A 13313-nucleotide genomic window follows, 5' to 3' on the forward strand; every position below is an offset into this window, starting at 1 on the left:
AAAACTGAGCAGCAACCAAGACTGCCAGTTGGTAGCAACAACGTGGAACATTGTATCATAACATACTCGAATTGGGTTGTACAAATAATCTGCAAAAGGCCCAAAAAGACTTTTCATCTCGATTAATTGTCGAATAAGTTTGCGCCATGCATGAATTCCACTGCTGATACGATGCCGAGATATTATACATGCACGGACATGCCTGTCCATCTGGAAACAAAGAAATCTTTAAAATATAGTATGTCAATATAATCTGAAAACCATAGTAACAATTAGCAGACAGACCTCAGATCGTTGCATATTCCTTGCTAAGGCAAAACTGGCAACAAGAACAGCTATAAATTTATACGACAGAGCATTGAAATCTTTCTCGTATATCGACTTTGTATCAACTGGCTGCAGACATTCCATCCAAGCAACTCCCATTGCTTCAGTAATATTCCACCTCTGAACCCGCTCCATATCACCAGCAGACCTTCGCTGGGCAGATGTAGCCATCGCAACGGCACTCAGACCTCTTCCAGAACCAATTCTTGAAAAGCGTTGAACATCACGAGCAGCTGCCAAAGCAGCATCTTTTGCTGCTGCTTTGTTCTTTGGTATGGGTGGTGTTTTGCTGGGAATTGTTGAAGGTTTTTGAAAGCTTGAAAATGTTTGAAGCCTAGCTTGTTTCCTTTCCAGTAATGAGGTTTCACGCCTAAGCTGGGCATTTGTTGAAGGAGCGTGATTTTCGCTATCTGAAGTACCAGCTGCAATCATAGACAATGCCAATGCAGCAGGTGGAGATGCAAAAGCAGCAGCCCAGGCCGGAGATATCATATCGAGAGAAGCCTGAAAGAAATTCAGATGCATAATTAAGTTAATGCACGATGAATATAATATTAGAGCCCATGCAGGAGTTCTTGATTAATACATCTCTTGAAATTTGTACTGGTTTTACTGGAGTGACAACAAAGAAATACAATGAAACTCAGACCAACCATATGGATGTTTTACATATATATGAAAGATCTCTGGTCAGACAATGAATAATAGCAAATCTAAGTTCTATGTTGGAAATATAATAATAACAATGAAATCTAAATCCTTTAGGTAGTAATTTAAGCAATCTGAGTTCATAATTTTAGCAATCCCCAAAGAGTCTGCTACTTAGGTGGGCTATGGGTGGCCGTAGTAAAGGTGGCTGCCCAAAGTTCTCCCTTCCGGCCAAAGCATGGCAAAGCCATTTCTTTCTGCACGGCCACACTTTTCATGTGTATTCCCATGGGGGTGGTAAAAAGACCAAACATGGATGGACTTAAGGAAGAAAGTGTTTCAGGGTGTGCAATTCAAAAGTAATTTTTTTCATAAAAAAAGAAAGCTTTAGGATTGTGTAATCTAAAGTAATGACTTACAAATTGTGCAATCTGAAAAAAAAAATCATTTAAAAATTGACTTCTACATTGTACAATCCAAAAATAGAAAATAATCTCGGATTACACAATTTAAAATTCAAAATGACTTTCAGAGTGTGCAATCCGAAAGCATTTATTCAGGCAAAAATTAAATTCTAGATTGTGCAATCTAGAAATTAAAAATGATTTCTAGGTTGGAGAATCTGGAAGTCACAATCCGAAAAGGGTAGGATAAATGTTGGTTTCGTGTGTTAATGGTTGCTGAAAGTGTTTCTGGATTCACCTTTCCAGAATAGAAATTTCCACAACACACACTCCGGAAGTTATTTATGTAAAAAAAAACGTGTTTTAAACTGTAGTTCTCAGAATGTGTTTTTCAATTCATGGATAGTACATTCCAGAATATTGAAAGTAGTTTTCTGGATTTACTTTTCCAGAAAACCTCCAGAACAAGTGGGGCGAACAACATTCAAGAACCTTAAAAATGAGTTCTGGATTGGTTGCACTCAGTCATTTTTGAATGGATATTTGGAAAAAGTGTTCCAGAATGACCAATCCGGAACGCTGCACTTCTTTCACACTTCGTTTAAATCTGATTTTTTCTTATTCTTCTTATCTTTGTATTTATTTTGTAATCCAGGTGGTTGGAATCTTTTTAGCAATTTCTGTGTAAACAAACTCTTACAAAATTTTGATGAATGAAGAAAAAAAATTATTCTCCTAAAATTGTATGGTACTAGTGCTTGGCTTTGATACTATATTAATAAGTTATCTATTGTACATCATCGTTCTCTTGTAGCCCAAAAAAGTATTTCTGCTTCTACTGGTCTTTTGTACCAAATAAATTTCCATAGCTCATGTACCAATGATTCTAAAGCTACTAACCACAATAAGTATATGATTAGGTTTACATATTCAAAAATAATTTCAGAAACGTAGTTTACATGTAAAATTGTGTATGCGTAATGCATTCACACATATAAACTAAGTAAATTGAATTACCTCAACTGACTGCCCATAAGCAGCTAGTTCATGATCATCCACCATAAGAGGGTTAAAACCATCAGCAGCCGCAAGTTCATGAATTCCAGCCAAAAGAGGGCGCCATCTCCTTAGGACAGCAATAAATGGTGGTATGACAGCCTCAACGTACTTTTTACGAAGAAGCTTTCGGTCTATGCCAACAGCATGGTATACCTACCCAAATATTGTATATTATGGTGACTACAACGATTGTAGGCAAAAGAAAGACAAATGATAAATATTCTGGATAACATAGTAACCAAGAATATAAATGTTAAACGAAGTCAATTCTAACCTCTGAATAAATCACACAACATGCTACCAAGACTCTTTGTTTCTTAGCATCAGAAATCGGCATGTTAAGAATAGGTGAGAGAACACTGTCATATAAGAATAAGTAATTAAATAAATAAGACGGCATTAACAGGTTGAAATTGTAGATTTTAGGTAAGCAAGCAGCAGAGAATAGTATAGACTCAAAATAGAAGGATATTACATTATTATGTCACACTGTGTGATGATATAATGGACAATTCACTAATATTTATTTTTACACTACAAATAAAGCTAAATACTAGACTCCAAAGTCAATCAAGCAAGGAAACAATTAACTTACGATAGATAAGACAAAATCCATTAGAATAAGATAATTCTTACTGTAGAGAATAATTAGAATTTCTTGGAGAGATTACTTCCTTATTTCATTAAGGATTTGAAAGTAGAGAGAGCATTTATTAATCCAAATGACATAATTAAATACTCTTACAGCTCTTCACGAGTTCCAAACATCGTTGTTTATTGAAAAATTTTCTTAATTGCAGTGACACCTAGCTTGAGTTAGTGATGGCCTCTTTGGGGTCCCTTAATTGTAGTCTCGAGGGTGTGCTTTAGGGTCTAGAAGAGAGAATTAAAAAGTTAAAACTAGCTTGTGCACAAATTAAAAAAAAAAATAAAAGTATGAAAAAGTTATGAGAGAGAGTTTTTATAAATTAGCATATGCATAAGCTAACTTTAATTTATGAAGAAGTTCATTTCATATTTTTTTCTTCATATTTTTCCTTTTTAGAAGTTCGTATGGAGTTTGTCCAAACAAACCCTTAGTCTCACATTAACTAGCTATATGACTTGAATAAAGCTTATAAAGTTTGGTTAATCATCAATATACAAGTTAGTTTTGTAAGAATGAGTTTGGTCCTAAGCCTGAATTCCAAAATGGTCTTATTCTCTATTCTTGAACTATTGTTGCGTCATCTACATTTCCACGCTCCAAATTAGTAGCCTAAGGTGTGAAGGAGAGAGTTGAAAAGCCACCTCACTTATGAAACCGGCCATTTCCATTTGCTGTGACCTTTTCAAATCTTGCCTCAATTGTAATCACAAGGTTATTTTTTAGTCTCCCATCAACTATAGATATAACTTATAGAGAGTTCATAAACTTTTGGCAATTCTCACCTTACAAGTCAATTAGTGGAGATTCATGTGTAGGGTCCCTCAAATATACCAAATGTATTTGCTGCTCATTGGTTCATTACCTTAATAGATGATAGTACTGGGGTTACATGGGTATTCCTTCTAAAACAAAGATTGGAAGTCGGCTCTGTTGTTCAAAGTTTTTTCAGTGGTAAAAATCAGTTTGGTGTTAGCACTAAAAGGATTAAATTTGATAATGTTAAAGATTGTTTCAATCATGAATTTAATTCCTTTTGTAGTAAAGAGGGTATCATTCATGAATCATCTTGTGTCAAAACACCCCAAGAAAATGGGATAGCTCAAAGGAAAAATGGACACTGTTCTGGCACGTCTATCTCATACACTTGTCTCCCTTTGCATCTTGCTCACTATTCCGGCACGACCCATTTGCCGGCTCACCCTCTATCTCCTTCCTCACGCCCAGGCCCCCCTTTTTAGCACATTTTCAGGTACTTGTCGCATGGCTTCCAAACGCTCACACTCAAGTCGTTGTGGATATCATGATAAACGCCCTCATTGCAATTTTTGTCTACGTTATGGCCATACTGAGGCAGAATGTCATACAAAGGCACGACAACAACATAAGAGAATTAATATTCCTCAGGTCAATCCTCCAAAACAATCAGATGATGTTTCAATTTCAATTGATGCCTATAATGAGTTTCTTCAATACAAGGCAGCCATGCAGCCTACACAACTGTCGCCGTTGTTGCTCAGTCTGGTAATTATGTAGACTGTATTTCTAAGTCCTCCTCCCTTGGACCTTGGATTCTTGACTCTGGTACCTCTGATCATATGTCTGGTAACAAGTCCTTTTTCTCTCAACTCATTTATTTGGATTCTTTACCCTCCGTTACCATGGCAAATGGCTCTCAAATAAAAGTTCATGGCATTGGTCAAACACGCCCTTCTTCTAATCTTACCCTAGACTTTGTGCTTTATATTCTCGGTTGTCCTTTTAATTTAATAATTTCTGTTCTTTTTAATCGTATCTCTCTCTACTATAAATAGATTACCCGATGTGTGGTTTATACACAAGGGAGATTAATCTCAAACCCTATTTTCTTTATTCTCAACATGGTATCTAGAGCTTAAGATATTTTTTTTGTCGCCCCTGTCGCAGCAACCGCTGCCTCCACCGTTTCTTCCGTCACCGTTGTCGTCGCTGCCGCCATTGCCGGCGCAAGCGCCAAATTGTTAGTTCTGACTGGCGACCACACGATTCTGATCGTCCCGGCCAAGCGACCTCAACGCCGCTAGAATCGTCGCATCGGAGCAGCGACGCTCCTCATGCACCGTTCGAAGTCGCGCCTCCTCACGTTTCGCCGATCTTTCACACAGTTCGTCTTTTCAATGTGAGTCTTGTTAGTTAGGAAAACACACTTGTCATACCTATGGTACCCCGAGTTCATAAAAGTGCTTTGTCACCTTTTGCTTTAGTTCACTCTGATATTTGGGGTCATAGTCGTGTTTGTTCTACTTTGAGTTTTTATTACTTCGTTACTTTCATTGACGATTTCTCCCGATGTATTTGGGTATTTTTGATGAAAAATCGTTCTGATGTTTTTTCTATATTCCAAGGTTTCTCGACCGAAATTCAAAATCAATTTAGCACATCTAATAAAATTTTACGCACTGACAATGCTCGTGAATATATTTCTTCCCAATTTCAATCTTTTCTGTGTTCACAGGGTATTCTCCATCAAACATCTTGCTCTCACACACCACAATAGAATGGTGTCACCGAAAGAAAAAATTGACACTTGGTTGAAACTGCCCGTACTCTTCTTCACCACAATATGCCTCTTCGATTTTGGGGAGATGCCATTCTGACAGCATGCTATTTGATCAACTGCATGCCTTCCTTTGTCCTCTTTGGGCTACTGCTATTAAGTCTGAACAAGAGGCTATTATTGATGAACACACATGGGTTTTTCACATGAAGCAAAACCCTGATAGCAGTATCAACAAGTACAAGGCTCGTTTGGTTGCCAAAGGCTTTACTGAGGTTCCCGGTTTTGATTTTAAAGAAACCTATTCTCCAATTATCAAATTTGTCGCCATTAGAATTTTTCTCGCTGTGGCCTTAACATACGGTTGGGATCAAGGTTATCAAACTCGAGTTTACGTAAACTTGTGAGCGCCTAGTAAACTCGAATCGTAAACTCGTAAGAGTTTACTTTGACGTAAAAATAAATAATTTATATAATAGCATCCTAATTTCAATTAGTTCACAAAATTATATAACTTAAAAGTAGTTTAAACAAATAATATGAGGATATCCTTGTATTAGTATCCACTTAATTTCATCCATTTCTAGATATAATGGTCTAATTTTAGTTTTTCACTACAAAATTAAAAAGTAAACCCATAATAATCATAACTTGCATCGTGGGGAGTGTTTATTGATAGGCATGCCACTTCCTCCAGCCCGTTTATTTCTTCTGCACCTCCCTAATTTTTTTTAATACCCACTCTACCCCAAAGTAAAAAGATAGTCCTATTGTTTTTTAACACCCATTCTACCCAAAGTAAAAAAAACCCTAATTTTCATCCCCATTTCCTGCGGCGCCCCACACCTCTTCCGCTGGGGTGGAGAGTGTTTATTGATAGGCATGCCATTTCCTCCAACCCGTTTATTTCTTCTGCACCTCCCTAATTTTTTTTAATACCCATTCTACCCCAAAGTAAAAAGATAGTCCTATTTTTTTTTAACACCCATTCTACCCCAAAGTGAAAAAAACCCTAATTTTCATCCCCATTTCCTGCGTTAACAAGTTAACAATGGCTGGGATCTCTCTCATTTGGATGTCAACAATGCCTTCTTCAATGGGTCCCTCGATGAAACTGTTTTTTACGAGTCAACCCCTTGTTTTGAGGGTTATGATAAATCGTTGGTTAGTTGCCTGAACAAAACAATTTATGGCCTAAAACATGTTCCTTGACAGCTGTTTGACATGCTCCAGTCCACCCTTATCTCTCTTGGTTACCACTCCACAAATTTGATCCCTCTGTATTTTTTGCACTCAACATGGTCACTCACTCCCTGGCCTCTCACTGGATTGCTATCAAACGAATTCTCCTCTATATCAAAGGCACCATCTCCTATGGTCTTCATGTACGTGTTGCCGCTTCCTCAACTCCTTTCACCCTTGATGTCATATGTGATGTAGATCGGGTTACTGACGTTGGTGACCGTAAGTCTACTTCTGGTGATACCATTTTTTTGGGCCTAATTTGATCTCCTAGTGATCACGCAATCAACATGTCATTGCACGTTTCAATATTAAAGTTGGCCTCTACTGAACTTCTTCTAGTTTTTAATTCCTCCGTTCCAAACTGAAAGTGATGGATTTCATTTGTTCCAATCTCTGACCTTGATTATTGTTATGTGATTATTGTTTGTTGTCTGTTTTTTCTTGTTTTGTAATTCAATTTATCTCTTTTTCTATTTTTTTGTTTTCTCTTTATTTTGTAATTTTCGGAGGTTACACTAGTTTGTAACCACCCATAACTCCTCATAACTTATCTCTTTTTCTCTATAAGTTTTGTCTTGCAACACTTCATTTCATTCTATTCTTTCCGAAACTTAATGTTAAGTATTGGAAGTCCTACATCGACTAGAGATAAGGTCAATTTAGAGTATATAAGTGGGTGCAAACCTCACATTACAAACCGGTTTTGTAGGGTTGAGTTAGGCTTAAAGTCCACTTTTTAACATTAAGTATTGATTTTACACAGTCACACTATTTCTTTTGTATATTCAAAATCTATTAGTAAATATTGCAAATTTTCTATACAATAAATATAGATTGATTGAGTAATAAATACATATTTATTTGAAAGAAATCCCTGAAATTAAAGGACCAGGATTAAGAGTTTATTTGGTAAATTAGCTCCTGATTTATAGTTTTTATGCGTAGAGATTTATTTCCTTTCATTAGGATTTCATTTTTTCTTTAAATACCAATGCATTGTTTGTTTCTGAAATGAAGAAAAGTAATTTTATAATTAATTCTTACTGCCAACACATTTTTCATAAAAAATTACAAATTAGAAATGAAAAAAGCACATCTTAAGCACTATGAAGGTAATAAATGTGGTGATCTTATGGCTAACATAGGGGATAATAAATTGAACTTCTTTTGGTTTGATTGTTCATCCGTGGTAAACACTGGAATTTTTAGGAATTGTTCTAAGCTTCCAAAATTTAGTTTTTGTTAGCCTTCTAGGTCGGTTTCTTTTTTGAGCATAGATTCGATATAGCTTCCTTTTGCTAGTTTGTATCTTTTTTCTTTATTCTTTTATGGATGTTCGTGTGATGACAAGTGATGTTTGAAGTTTTAGGGTGCCAACCTAGTTGGAATGCTAAAGCTTACTACTGATGTCTAACATGATTTTTTTTATATAAAAAATGTATTGGGTGACCAAGTAGAAAATAAAGCTAATGTCAATGAACCAACCTTAATGGAACTTTTCCGGTTAATGATAACTTGTCATTTAAAAATGGATAAGTGAGCTAGAAGTAATATGATTACATAGGTTATTTTACCTCCACAAAAGTGCTGACTGCAGATTACTTCCTTCACCCATCTCATTGTCAATCCCGTCATCATCTTCCCTCATCGATAGAAGAACCATCCGAAGCATGCACAAGAATGGTTGGTCACTGTCTAAAAGCTGGTATAACCCAGTCATTGCTCCCATCCCAGTACCTGACCCTCCACCTATACCAAGACCACCACCTTGCCCAGACTCATCTAGCAACAATGCTTGCAGCATTGCTACAGACTTCTTTATCAATGGAAGTTCAACCCAGTTGCCATTGTCATCTTTTTCCAGTAAGGACTTCCAAAATTCCCATCCACTCGCTCCACCACCAAATGAAGTTGTATTTGATGGAAGGCCAACACCGTACCACAAACGGCTTCTATATTTCCACCCAATTGCTAAATCCTTGGCACAAGAACCATATGATACAAAAGCACTAGAAACAGACTCATATGGATCAGCTGCAGCTGCTGCGGCAAGCTTTTCAATAACTGCAGTAGATATCTGACCATTTGCATCAGCCATTGCCGAAAGTACCTAAAATTTTGACAATACAAGTCACACCATTAGAGAAGCAAACACATGCACAATTGCAAATTGAATTAACAAGACTGCAAATAAAATGGAAGTAGGGAAGGGAATGGAATGGAACACAAACCAAAACATATCTTAATTCTAAGGGCCTTGCCAAATGTTAGTGTACATATCATAGTCAACTTGTATAAATAGTCAAACTTGTGCAGTTGTAGGTTTCTTTCACTATATGTGTTCTTTTACCTTGTACAACGGTCAGTTTATAATAGCGAATGACAAGCAATCGATCTCTATAAATACTTCTTGTGCATAGAATTCATTGTGAAAAACAGTTAGTAAAAATATTTTGTTCTTGTTCATTTTTACCCTCTCTTTTCTCTATTCAAATTTTCTACGATGATATCAAAGCTTTTACTTCACCGGTCCATTTTGCTCAGATTTCTCAGTAATTTCTGCATTGTTCAAGTTTCCAATTACTTCCGCTTCATTTTGTTTAAGTTTCAATTGGTGAATTGTTCATTTCATTCCCTGCTGAGTTCGTGAATGTTTGTAAGTTGGTGCTGACTTTTGTGTTTTGATTAATTTTGGCTCCGAATTTTTGATTTGAAGAATTTAACCAGTGATTTTGTCGAAATTCAAGTTCGAGATTGGTTACACTTGTTAATTCAAGTTGGGATTGATGAATTGATTCACATCTTGCTCACACCTCTTTCCTCTCACGGTTTTTCAATTTTCAACGAATTGTTCATTTTAAGACTTTAATCGGGATTTTGTTCAAAGTCCAATTCAAGATTGATTACATCTGTTAATTCAAATTAAGATTGATGAATTGATTGAGACCTGACTTGCACTTCTTTCCTGTTTTGGTTTTTGAATTTTCACTGTATTTCGTGACTTCTTTCTGGTAATTAATCAAGAGATCGGTTCTGTTCAAAATGATTATTTGTTAAGGTTTCCTCTGTTTCTTTTTCATTAAGCGTTTCTCAGCTTAGCTTGCGTTTTTCAAAATCTGTTGCTGCTGAAGTTATGACTTCTACCTCTGCTCCATTATCTTGTCCAACATCATTTGCTGAGAAATTGGATGATACAAAATTGTAACGTTTGTTATAAATCCAGTTATTCCTGCTCAGTTTCTTACTGAACAAGACAAGAACACTGAATATTATTAGTCCTGAATATGAAGTTTGGGGGGATTTAGGATTAGACATTATAGGTTTGGCTTCGGTCTACACTCTCGAAGTCTCTCCTTTACCATGTGCTTGGTCAGTCATTCCTTTATCATGTTCAACTAGATGCTTTAGTCTAACCAAAGCACCATTGTTCACATTGTTGACATGTAATCTTTGTTAATATCTTCTTTATCCCCATCCTTGGTTGTCATAAGAAGCAAACCATCAAAACCTTGATCCACAACATCCAAAAAAATGTTATCATGTACCATATCAATAATTTCAAAGCTAGTAACATCAATAATAACCTTTGTGAATGCCTTCACAAGAAACCTTTCTTGGTAGCCTCCAAGACATTCCTTATTTTTAGTTTTTAGTTCTAAAACATCACAAGTTTCCTCCAGACCAAGTAACGACTCAGATCTTTCTGCAATTCAGCTTCATTTGAATCATGTGGTTCAACCACCGTGTCAATTTCTGTCACAGAAACCAATTTTACTTTTGCTCCAGAATTATGTGATTGGCATTCATATTCATTGTTTTTCTCTTCAAACTCCATAGTACTTTCAGAAACCACTATCACATCTATTTGGAAACTAGATCCTTTTTTCAGTATCATGCGAGACTTCTGCTAGGAGCAACACATTACTTGTTTCTCGAAAAACATCATCATCAGTAATCCTGACAAATCCCTTACTGTCAATGGCATCTTTTTATCTTTTCTTTTCAAGATTGATTGAATTTTCCCCTCCATGTGAAAGTTTCTTTCCTTTCTTGATGTCTTGAAGAAGTTCTTTCATTTCCTTCATGTCTTGCAAACTACCTTTCACAATATCCAAAACCATCTTTACTTCTTTCCTTTCTTGATATCTTGAAGAAGTTCTCTAATCTTCTTTATGTCCCGTAGGATACCTTTGCTAATAGAGAATTTTGTCTTCATCTCCACCATAACTCTTCCTTACTCGCTGGCCAAACTATCCCAAAGAACTCACTATACTTTCTAAAATTCCCTTTTTCTTCGGATCCGGCATATCGGACCAAATTGTTAGGAACCTAGAAACTACGATGAAAGAACAAGACAAAAACAAAGTAAAAGACAAAGTCTTGCACTGTATGATTCCCTTTACATGGTAAAAACCAAAGCTTCCAAAGGAAAACTACTTTCCTTTTTCACAGGGTTCTCCCTGTCAATAACATCAATTCTCAAAAATGTCCCTCAAGATCCCATAAGATCATTCAGTCCTTTATCATCACTCGAGTGTTGGATGTATGTACTTGATAGTATATGTTGATAACATCGTTCTTACAGGCAGTGACAAGTTTTAGACCAAAGATCTTGGAACACTTAGATACTTCTTGGGTATTGAGGTTGCACAATCCAAAGATGGTATTGCTATATCTCAAAGGAAATATGTATTGGATATTTTGGAGGAAATTGGGTTGATGAATTCAAAATCTGTTGACACAACCATGAATCCTAATACTAAACTTCTACCATATCAAGGGGAGCTTGTGTTATATCTTGAGCAATATAGAAGGTTAGTTTGGAAATTGAATTATCTTACAGTTACTCATCATGGCATTTCCTTTGGATTCAGTGTGATAAGCCAATTTCTTAATTCTTAATATGAAGATCATTGGAATGCAGTCATTCGGATATTAAAGTACCTAAAAGGATCTGTTGGAAAAGGGTTGTTATATGGTTCCAATAACCATACAAGAGTGGTTTGTTATTTAGATGCTGATTGTGCAGGGTCTTTTCTGATAGAAAGTCTACATCTGGATATTGTGTCTCCATTGGTGGTAACTTGATCTCTTGGAAAAGAAAGAAACAAAGTGTTGTGGCAATATCTAGTACAGAACCGGAATATAGAACTATGGCCTCATCCACTTGTTAGCTTGTTTGGCTTAAGCAATTACTTAAAGAGTTACAATTTGGAGATGTGACTCAAATGACACTTGTATGTGACAACCAAGTTGTTCTTCATATTAGTTCTAATGCAGTCTTCATGACAAAACCAAATACATTGAGATTAACTGTCATTTCATTTGAGAGAAGATTGTATCTGGAGACATCAAGACTGAGTTTGTTAACTCAAGTGATCAGTTACCATATATTTTAAGTAAGTCTTTTTATGGGGACCGAGAATTGATTATATTTGTAACAAGCTTGGTACATATGATTTGTATGCACTAACTTGAAGGGGAGTGTTAGATATATTAGATGTCTTATCTTTATCTTTTATCTTTAGTTTCTTATTATTTTTATCTTTTATATTGGGCTTAGCCCATGTCTCCTTTATTATAAATACATTACCCTATGTGTAGTTTTGCACGAGAGGGAGATTAATCTAAAAAAACTCATTTTCACTATATTCAATAGTATACAAAAAACAGTTGCAGTTGTTTGTTTTCTGGTTTATGTGGATGATATTATAATAAATGGTAGCTCTGCTGAACTGATTCAAGACATTAGGTCCAAACTTCATGCTACTTTACCTTGGAAACAACCGAGACAACTTACCTGACAAGTCTATTCTAATGAATCAAATCAAGTACATCCAATATTTGCTTCATAAGATACACACGACAGAAGCTCATTCTGTTTCTTCCCCTGTGGTTAATAATTCCTAGATATCTAAACATGGAGCTAATTTGTTCTCTAATCCTACTTTGTATTGTTCAGTTGTGGGTGCTCTTCATGCTACTCTTACTAGACCAAAGATTAGTTATGCAGTGAACATAGTCTGTCAATTCATGACTAAACCTCTTGAGTCTCACTGGATCATTATGAAGCACATACTGAGATATCTTAAGGGTATAATAATTCCTGGTTTGCATTTTCAACCTGCATCGCTTAACTGCTCTTTAAGCCTAAAAGCCTATGGTGATGTTGACTGGGCAACAAATATAGATGATCGAAGATCTACTTTAGGGGCAGCCATTTTTTGGTCCTAATCTAATATCTTCGTGGTCCAAAAAACAAGTTGTTGTACACTCCAGTAAGCCCAATAAAAGTTGTTGCAACGTGGCTATCACTCATAATCCAATTTTTCACAATTGAACTAAACATATGGAGATTGATGTCTTCCTTGCACAAGAAAAGATTTTGGCAAAGCAACTCCTAGTTTATCCTATTCCTACTCTTGATTAGTGGACTGATGTTTTAATT

General features: G+C 36.0%; 1 pseudogene; it reads right to left on the reverse strand.

The window, feature by feature from the left end:
- Positions 1-13313, reverse strand: part of LOC114166355 — a 59449-nt pseudogene that overhangs the window by 20057 nt on the left and 26079 nt on the right.

Source organism: Vigna unguiculata, chromosome 10, assembly GCF_004118075.2.
Source record: "Vigna unguiculata cultivar IT97K-499-35 chromosome 10, ASM411807v1, whole genome shotgun sequence".
NCBI lineage: Eukaryota > Viridiplantae > Streptophyta > Magnoliopsida > Fabales > Fabaceae > Vigna > Vigna unguiculata.